Consider the following 9,529-nt stretch of genomic DNA (forward strand, 5'->3'; position numbering starts at 1 on the left):
GAAGATGCATGTAATACTTGCCACCGGACGTTCAGCATCTATAAATCCATCAATCAACAAGAAAAAAACTAGATGAAACAAAAATTAAAGTAAGTTTCAAACAAAACGTTGAGTGTCACTGATATATTTCTGAACAGATTTAAAAATAGCAATATTCATATCATATGAAAATAATCTGTTTCCAAAAAGTAGTAATTCAATATTTAGGTCAACATTATCAACAATGGAGTAAATGGAATCAAGAAGGATCTGTCTTACATCATTATACTTAGGGAAAATAAAAAAGAAATGTTGGTTATCCTCAACAGGATGGTTACAGTTTGTGCAAAAAGTGTTCCAACGGACTTGAATTGTTTCTCAAGACCATACTGTCTCGCAAATTGTGCAACGGGAGAGCAAAAAAAAAAAAAGAAAAGAAGAAGATACACCAATCATTACACCATGGGCTTTAATGAAGGTCTGAATGGAGGAGGGTCCTTAATTTCTGTTTGATAACTTTAAGTCAATTTGTGTATTCATTATTTTTATATTGCAACACCTCATTATTCTCTATACACCACCACCCCTTTCACACTCTCTTTACATATGTGTTAAAACAATTTTATAAAAAAGCCCAGTACGGAAACGCTGGAATCTCCCAAATACTTTAAAATATGTACATGTTTCTTTACGATGTATTGATATGAACCTTCTCATTAGATATACACAATAACTAGATGATCAATGACACACAAGCAAATAGCATTATTTAAAATAAAAAATGAACAAATTCCCCATGTATATATATTATACACTGATATACGTTGGCATGTTTAATAAATTATAACTACAACACGGCAAGCAGTAATATACATGATTTGATTTATGTAAAAATGTATACAAAATATATGATTTTAATATGTCAAACACTGAAATAGTGTGCATTTTGTTACCTGAATTAAATTATCAACAAGGACATGATCACACGATTTGATAAAGATCATTGATTTGAATTTATTTTTAGGTGCACGGAAATTTTATTTGGCTACATTTGTATTTTCATTTTCTTATCCGACGCCATATTAAGGATTTACGATACCTGGGCATTGTATAAATTTTGTAAGTAAATCGTTTAAGATTCAAAAATTCAATTTTGATTAGAATTCAGAAATTACGTCGTGGCTTTATTCAAATTGATAAACCTTAAGGTTCGATTATGGATCTCTGGCGTCGTTTTAGGACTTCGAAATTTTTGAGTTAATATGTGTTCAATAAATGAGAAATCAAAATCTAATAAATTCTTTTTGACAGCAACTAAACAACAAAAGGAATCACATATAACCCATATGTTTTGTAGGTGCATCATTGAAGCGGTACTTTTAAAGAGAAAGTAGAAATAAGCCCTAACGCTGTAGGAAGGATAGTGTCTAGGTTTTAGGTAAGCGTTTTATATTATCTCCGCCGAGAAGTAGATATAGGAAGATGTGGTGTGAGTGCCAATGAGACAACTTTCCATCCAAATAACAATTTATAAAAGTAAATCTACAAGAGGTAACATGTGGTGTGAGTGCCAATGAGACAACTTTCCATCCAAATAACAATTTATAAAAGTAAACCTACAAGAGGTAACATGTGGTGTGAGTGCCAATGAGACAACTCTCCATCCAAATAACAATTTTAAAAGTAAATCTACAAGAGGTAACAGCGAAGGCATGTCAGTCATGAATATGGGTCTGCCATTATATATGTTTTCCTAAGAAATATAATTTCAACATGTGAGAATTTCAATCGGCATTTAGTTTATTGTCATGAAGATGCATGTAATACTTGCCACCGGACGTTCAGCATCTATAAATCCATCAATCAAGTCATCTTTTGAAGCAGGTATGTTTTTTATTGTCCTCACATTTTAGCTGAATATAATCTGAAATTTCTAATAACAAATGATAACTTATATTTTGTTTTAAGTTACCAAATCTTAACCGCATGAAAAACGAAAATGACTTTTCCGGAAATGTACCAAAACGACAAATTGCATTGTCTGTTTTTCTTCGACATACGTTTATCTTTTATTATCCCCTTCGTTGTCTACATCTTCTTTTTAAACGTACGTAAATTCACCTGTACTTGAAGTCTTTTCTTTGCATCTCACTTATGCTTTTGGTACGACATTGATCAAACTGAATGGTACATACACATGTTAATATCACAAAACACCCTTTTAATACATGCATTTGGACATGTACTTTCGATTCCAACCTGAATTGACCAAGATAATTTGTTTTACTGCCGAAGGTCAATGATTTCTCAAAGATTCCTGCATAAATAAAATAAAACCGCCACGAAACAGCAAGTAGTGTTGAAAGTGTCGTTTGATATTAAAAACTAAATTAGCCAATCAGTGAGGTATTATATTATTTGAAACATGTCCTAAAGACAATGTATGCACATATCGATATGTATACATGTAGACAGCTCAGTACAACATTTTAGTTATATCATTATAAAAAAGATTTGTTATATATTTCAACTTAAATCTTTATATTGAACGTTATTTTTTATGTCAGTGTTGGTCATGGTGAGGGTCTGGATGAGGTTTACAGAAAAGAGAATAATAAGTTAAGATTACAGAAAACTTAAATAACAGGTAAAGAATAACATGAATAAGAATAGAGAGAAAAATATTCCAACGAATTACATAAGAGACAAACAAAAAATAGGGTGCTTAAGTATGAAGAATAGAGAATAAAGAGCAAGAATGATAATGAACAGAGACAAATGACTAAATTACCACACAATACAGAAATGAGACAAACAGTACTACCCATTTTGGAATTTCAGCGCTCAAACCTACTCTAATCTTGGACAGACTTTTTATTCAACAATGTTTTATACGGTAGTCATATCTGGGACTACATGTTTAACGGAAGGTTAGATGAAGTAAACATCCTTTACATTTCCTCTCATTTTAAGCAATTGGAATTATCTAAATATTTATTTTTTTTCTTTCTAACAGAAGTAATGGCGGAAGCTATGGCAGTCAGTAAAAGGACAATTTCTCCATATCCAACACTAACGGAAATCGACTATTCTAGAAATATATTTGTGACCCGGTTTGTTGCAAGATTTGTTCAGAAACATCGAAAGTATATAAAACTGCTTCAGGAGAACGGATCATCACTTCCAGAAGCGTTTAGTACCTGTTCAGTTAATTTCTGTGCAACTTTTGAAGACGAGGTTGACATGATTGTTAGTGAAAAAAGAAATAAAATAAAGAATGCCTGTCGGATAAAAGGTGCATATAGTATAAAAGGACTTTTCCGTCAAATTTATCAGATCGTACGTCGTGCAAGAGCATCACGAATAGAAAGTAAACTACTAGACATTCCTAATCATGATCTTATTGAAACACTGGGAGACATTGCGTCCGAGTTAGGGTTTGCATATGAATACCAAATTACCATGTTGAAATCGGAAGCGGAAGTACGTCTGCTTGCAGACCATGCTGTTAGTTGTACTGTGAACTATTTGAAACAGTCTGATGCAACGCTAAATAGATGCCACATTTTGGAAGCAGTTACAGATGTTTTACCGAAGAAAAGTTTAAGTCGTGCTGAAAAAGTTCCAACACGAATTCAAAAGACGAACAATGTAAAAGGAACAAAGACACAAAAATGGCGTCTTTCTGAAATATTTAAACAACCGGGTCTTCGTATACCCGATACTGACGGGATAGGTTATAACTTTTTAGGATGTTTTACGAATTATGGTTGTTTATGCAGACCAGATAAATATGGATTCCGAGGTCCACTCCACATCTTGGACGAGAAAACATCAGTCTATGCTCTTCTATACAACGATCAAGTGTCATGCAATAGCGTCCATCGTAGAGAAATAGAGCGCGATATTACAGATATTCACCAAAATTATCAACCAATTCAACTGTGTTCACATGTGTGTTTAAGTAATAAGATGACAAAAGAAAGCATCGAATGCAAACGGGACTCAACTAGTACAGCAAATAAACAGAATACAACTGAATCATCTGATTGTTGTCCTATTTATGACACTACCTGTGTCGATTTTAAAGATAGAACATTAAACAAGGATAGCGCATATATTCCTTCCAAAAAAAGCATCGATGATAAACTGTCACTGCTCTACCGATAACATTAACAATGGTTTGCTTACAGAAACAACGAACGCGGTCGGTTCTATGGATTACACAGCTGATAAAGTCATAACCGAAAGAAACGAGAATACATCTATATCGAAGCTCCTTTACAGCGGGATTGACAACAATGAGGTTATTTCTTCCAAAGATGGCAGCTCAAATGATTCCGACATTTTTGTCGAGTCTAACCATAGTTCACACCAAAGATTAACTGGTACAAATAGCAATGTAGAAAACAGCAATACACTCAACAATAGTGACGGACAAAAGTCACCATTAAAAACTAACTTTTGTGATGATATACTAGTAGCTGCATAATCAAGTTGTCTTTAAGGTATTAGTAAATTGCACAAAGAGATTAGACAAGTATAATAGAAAGAAAAAAAGGAAATATCTAATAAATGGAATTCTGTTAACGCATTGTATGTGTTTACTGGTGTCTTATTTGATTATACTGCTAGGATTCTTTTAGATTTTTTTTCATGCATTAAAAGTCTTCATAAAAATTTCACAGTTTTTCTCGTATGTTGTTAGATTTTGGCCACCCTATACGAGAAACTAGATAGTTGCTGTCCTTTTGAACGAATCTTTCTAAGTAGAATGTTCTCCGTAGAATGTTCTCCATATCCGATAACGATATATGTGTTTCAAAGAAACTTATTTTTAGCTGACTATGCATTATGGGCTCATTGTTGAAGGCCGTTTGTTGACCTATAGTTGTTAAATTCTGTGTCATTTGGTCGCTTGTGAAGAGTTGTCTCACTGGTAATCATACCACATTTTTTTTTATGTTAGGTATCATGTACCAACAATGACACTTTTATATCCTCTCCCAATAAGTGCCCTTTGATACCCCTCCCAATTGTAAGACGTAAGTATTGGTATTAGCAAAATATAATTATGCTTAAGACAGGGAAAACACGACAAATAGACACTCAAACGCATAAGCCGACAACTAACAACGCCTTACCAAAATAATGAAGAAAAGGAATTCAAAAGTACAAAATGTATACAAAATACAACATGGAAAACAATATAAAGACTGAGCAACACAAACTCTATAAAAACGGGATTGATCTCTATTGCACTGGAACGTGGCACCCGTTCAAATTACGGAACACATACGAAAAATAATGTGAAAAGTTAATAAGTTATGAGCTGTACATTTTATCTTAACTGCCACACAGTTTATTCGAATGTATGAGAGGATTGTACACATTTTGTGATGTTTAGAATTAAGAGATGTGCATCCTACCACCCCATAAAACAGAAGTAGATATTAAAGTCATAACAAACCAATAATGCTAAATAAGTACCAGGCTAATGCTTAAGAAGGCATAAGACAAATCAATACTTGGCGCTTACATAGCATACGTTCGGAAGCTATACAACGTTATTAATTCGTACGAAAATCAAGCATTTATAAATTAAGAGTTGAAAACATACTTTTATATCAAACTCTTTATGAATAATTAAGTTTTATGTCCGTTGTTATGTCAATGTTTTGGCCAATCAGGATTCCCACCACTGGAATATATCCCTCTGAAATAGTGAATACACGGACTTGCGTGCTCGATTCCATTATTCTTAAAATTATCAAAGACATCAAACATTCCAGCCTCGGTGTGGTTACCTTTGTTACAAGGAGATGGAAAGAAAGTTGTCTGGCAAGGATCGCCCTGAAAATGTAATCAAAAACAGTTTCTATGTTAATGCAGTTGAATTAAAGCAAGATATAAAATCTAAAGATTAAAAACCCAGAAAGGAGCACATTTTGAACAACAAGAGGCTTAAATTGGAGTTTTAATAATACACAGACAATTTTGAATATTAAAGCGTCGTAATATAATAATGTTAAACAATATGTTGTTCTTTACAATTTGAAAATTATCAATTGATTATGAATGAAAATAGCATATTATAAATGTTGTAAGTCTGAAGCGCTTGTCTGATTTCTAATTCACATTCAAAAGGAAAAGCACAGAACGCCCAAGCCTGAACATTTGAAATTCATTAATTGATGAATATTTAAATACAAAATAGAAAACACATATTTGGACTTAATTAAGGGTCCCAAAAAGGAACAACAAAATTCATCGATGTTGAAATCTTGTTCAGCTTAATTTCTGATAAATTATCGCTGGAGAGACAAAAAGTCGGGACATTAGAAGACGCGATATAGTTGTATGTTGATATCTAACCTTATTGGTGTAAAGTGTGACAAATATTTCCTTGCCGGTATCTAACGCATACTGGTATCCTGCCAGTTTAGTCCGGTCAGATATTTGAGGGAACGTGATGTATCCAACCTGAAAATATAGCATTAATTGATTGATTTAATGGACATGTGGAACGGATAAACAAAATGGCCACATGATCTCAACATATAAGGATAATTATCAAACAAACGTTCTTTTCGTTATTTGCTTGCAATCGTACAATCATATGCTATTAATATATATAAAAAGATTGTTTAAATGAGTAAACAATTGTCTTGAGCACAGATAACTGATAAAATTATTCAAATTGCTTGTCATATTTTCAAAGTGTAGAATTTGGGTCTGAATCAGATCTTTGGTGTCTCTAGCAGACTGACAATATATTTGTCCACATTTTTGTGTTTTGTTTCTGTTCGTTTTGTTTTTCTGTTAAGAAAATGTGTTTAAAATACGCAATTGTTGTGTACCTAGGTTAGCTCAAAACACATACACAACAAAGTATAGTTTTACCTGAACATCAAGACTATCGAAAATGTCAATCATGTGTCTGACTGCGTCTTGTGTTTTCCCGTTGTACGTAATCAGTTTCTGTGCACTACCACAGCGTCCCCAGTGCCAGCTGAATGAGTAATGAGTAAGTAAATGACCATGGAGTTGTTTCATTGCTTCTGTTTTAATCAAGTTTAGGTTTTGTAAGTACCGTGTCTGTTCTGACTGTCCACTGTGACATTTTATTGATGCATAGGCTTCATTGTTGACTGCAACTCCATCGAATTTCTCATTTGCAGCTTAATATTTACAGATGTAAAGTAATAAAGGTTCAGTTAACAATAACAAAAGTCATGGTTATATTGGCAAAGAGACAACTATTATTTTTAACATATATCATTGTACGGACTTGAACAATGAGCACAGTTTATGGTTTGCAGTCAGTGATATAAGAGCCTGGATGACAAATTGTAAAAAAATATATACACCAGAGAAAAACGAACAATTAAATGCATTAGAAAAAATATTTAAATAAGTGGGATCCTTTAACATTGTTTAATATATATTGTTAACGTGTTAAGGTTTTGTTAGGTTAATTACATATACTTTGTTTAAAATTACAGTTAATGAATATTAACTTGTTACGTGTACGTACATTGATAAAAACAAATATTGCTATTTGTCCTATAGTTTTATATATCATGTGTATAATACCTGAGCAATGATCGTTGTACCAGACCACGTGCTTAATCAAATCTCTTTCTGATACGTCAATATCACTTACAGCAAAGAGTGCATATATCTGGAGCCCAAGTACTGTTGAATGACCTTCACTTAATGTTTGTTTTATCAATTGAATTCCAGGAAGTCCGCACGATTTAGCATTGAACCCATCACGCAATTTATGATGAACGTCTGCAAGAAATATTTTTCCAATTTCTCTGCCCTGAACCTTACATGTGTTCCATAGCCATTGTCGTCTGCTATGGGTGTCCCAGGTATGTGTAAAACATTTGGAATGTTTATTCCAGTTCAGAAAGTCACTTTGGCTACATCCAGGTACTGATGGGTCATAACCGTCTCTCCATACATAGATGGCATATCCGTTGTCCATTCCCGTCAGCAGAAAACATGTGGACTTTTGTATGAACGAAAATAGAAAGATTACACATACAAAATTTAGCAAATTAGATTCCATAATGGCACAATAAGTTTATGTAAGAAAGAAAATTTACCTTTATAGATAAGAATATTTACATCGCGTGACATTCGTGTAGATCTAGTCGGAAATTTACTTAAATATTGTATCCTGTTTTGAATTATGAAGGAAGTCATATTGTGTAAGTTATAGGGTAGTTAACTTTTAAACCTAACTTCCTTCAATTCATTCAAGTGATACATTCAATAAATTATATCCCCTTCGGCTGACAAGAAAGGACCCGAATGTGTAGTGTTCTTAACAGTGCAACTACATTATTTGTACTCTACCACTTTGTTTGTGACATCGAACCCGACAAATGACACGTGCGATGCATTCGCCTCAAACTTAAGTTAATTGGATTGTCAGTTCCCTGCAGCTTCCTCCAATACAAAATCTGAACGTCAAACACTAGCCAATAGTGCTGAAGGAGCGTTAAACACATTAATCAATTAATCTTCTTCTCAGATACATTATCTTTTTCAGGCTGAAGCTTTATCGTATTTGTGTTCGACGTTTTCTGTACTAACTTTTACCGTTTGAAAACTACATACATGTACACATGTTTTATTGAAATATCCTTACGTTTGTTTGTCATTTGAAGAATACGGTGATGATTACTGAACTTTAATTGTATATACGTTCAATGTCTTTTTTCAACACAGACATATGTAATAAAAAACTGTATACAAACTGTATAATGACTATAATGTCCTTTTGTTTTATGTGTCGTTCGGTTGTTGTCTTATTTGATGTATATGCATCCACATTTTCTTGTATTTGTTAATCTTCATCTGCAAAAACTTACCTTTTTATTTCCTGATCAATTGTACAGGTGTACAGGTAAAATTATGTCAACAAGGTGTACCTTTTTAAAAATAGTGTGGATATACAACACTGTTTGATAATATTAGCTTACATATTAATATTTATTTGTACCTGCTATACTTAGTCCCAAACATTAAATAAAAAAAAACGATTGTAGGGTAAACAATTAACACATTAGATGTCTAATAAAAGAGATAGAGACGTTTTTTGGTAATTGCATTTTTAATACAGGTTACTCTAAAAATTTAACAACTTCACGGTGGGTATTGTTGTCCTGCGAGAGAACGTTCTGTGCTGGTGATTCGGTCCTGACGGGTGCTGGTGATCAATGAAAAAATGTAAACAAAGACGAAAATGATGATTTTTGACGTTTTCACTCATAAAAAATTGAAGAAAACAGTTGAGATTTTTCAATTTTGTCTCTTATGGGTTCATATGTAAACCATTAAAAAGTTGACCCTCTAAACTGTTTCAGTAAGCGTAACACAAAAATGCTCATTTTCAGAAAATCAAGAACTGAAAAAATAAAACAAAAATGCTCATAGAGTCCGCTTTCTATACCGCAATCCACACGACAAAACTATTTTGTGAAAAAACATTGCAATTTATTAAAATTTAGCATTTTCTCAATTTATTCATGTC

At 33.0% G+C, this 9,529-nt stretch overlaps 1 long non-coding RNA gene and 1 pseudogene across 1 annotated transcript; one reads left to right on the forward strand and one right to left on the reverse strand.

Moving 5' to 3' along the window:
- The first annotated feature begins 1,008 nt into the window (after nucleotides 1-1,008).
- Nucleotides 1,009-4,664, forward strand: LOC143054678 (uncharacterized). The gene is made up of 4 exons (XR_012971781.1): nucleotides 1,009-1,098; nucleotides 1,337-1,417; nucleotides 2,547-2,626; nucleotides 2,996-4,664. It is a non-coding gene; the product is annotated as an uncharacterized LOC143054678 (long non-coding RNA).
- Nucleotides 4,665-5,625: 961 nt separating this feature from the next.
- Nucleotides 5,626-8,129, reverse strand: LOC143055233 (uncharacterized; annotated as a pseudogene).
- Between the last annotated feature and the right edge of the window lie 1,400 nt (nucleotides 8,130-9,529).

This window comes from Mytilus galloprovincialis, chromosome 12, assembly GCF_965363235.1.
Source record: "Mytilus galloprovincialis chromosome 12, xbMytGall1.hap1.1, whole genome shotgun sequence".
Classification (NCBI taxonomy): Eukaryota; Metazoa; Mollusca; class Bivalvia; order Mytilida; family Mytilidae; genus Mytilus; species Mytilus galloprovincialis.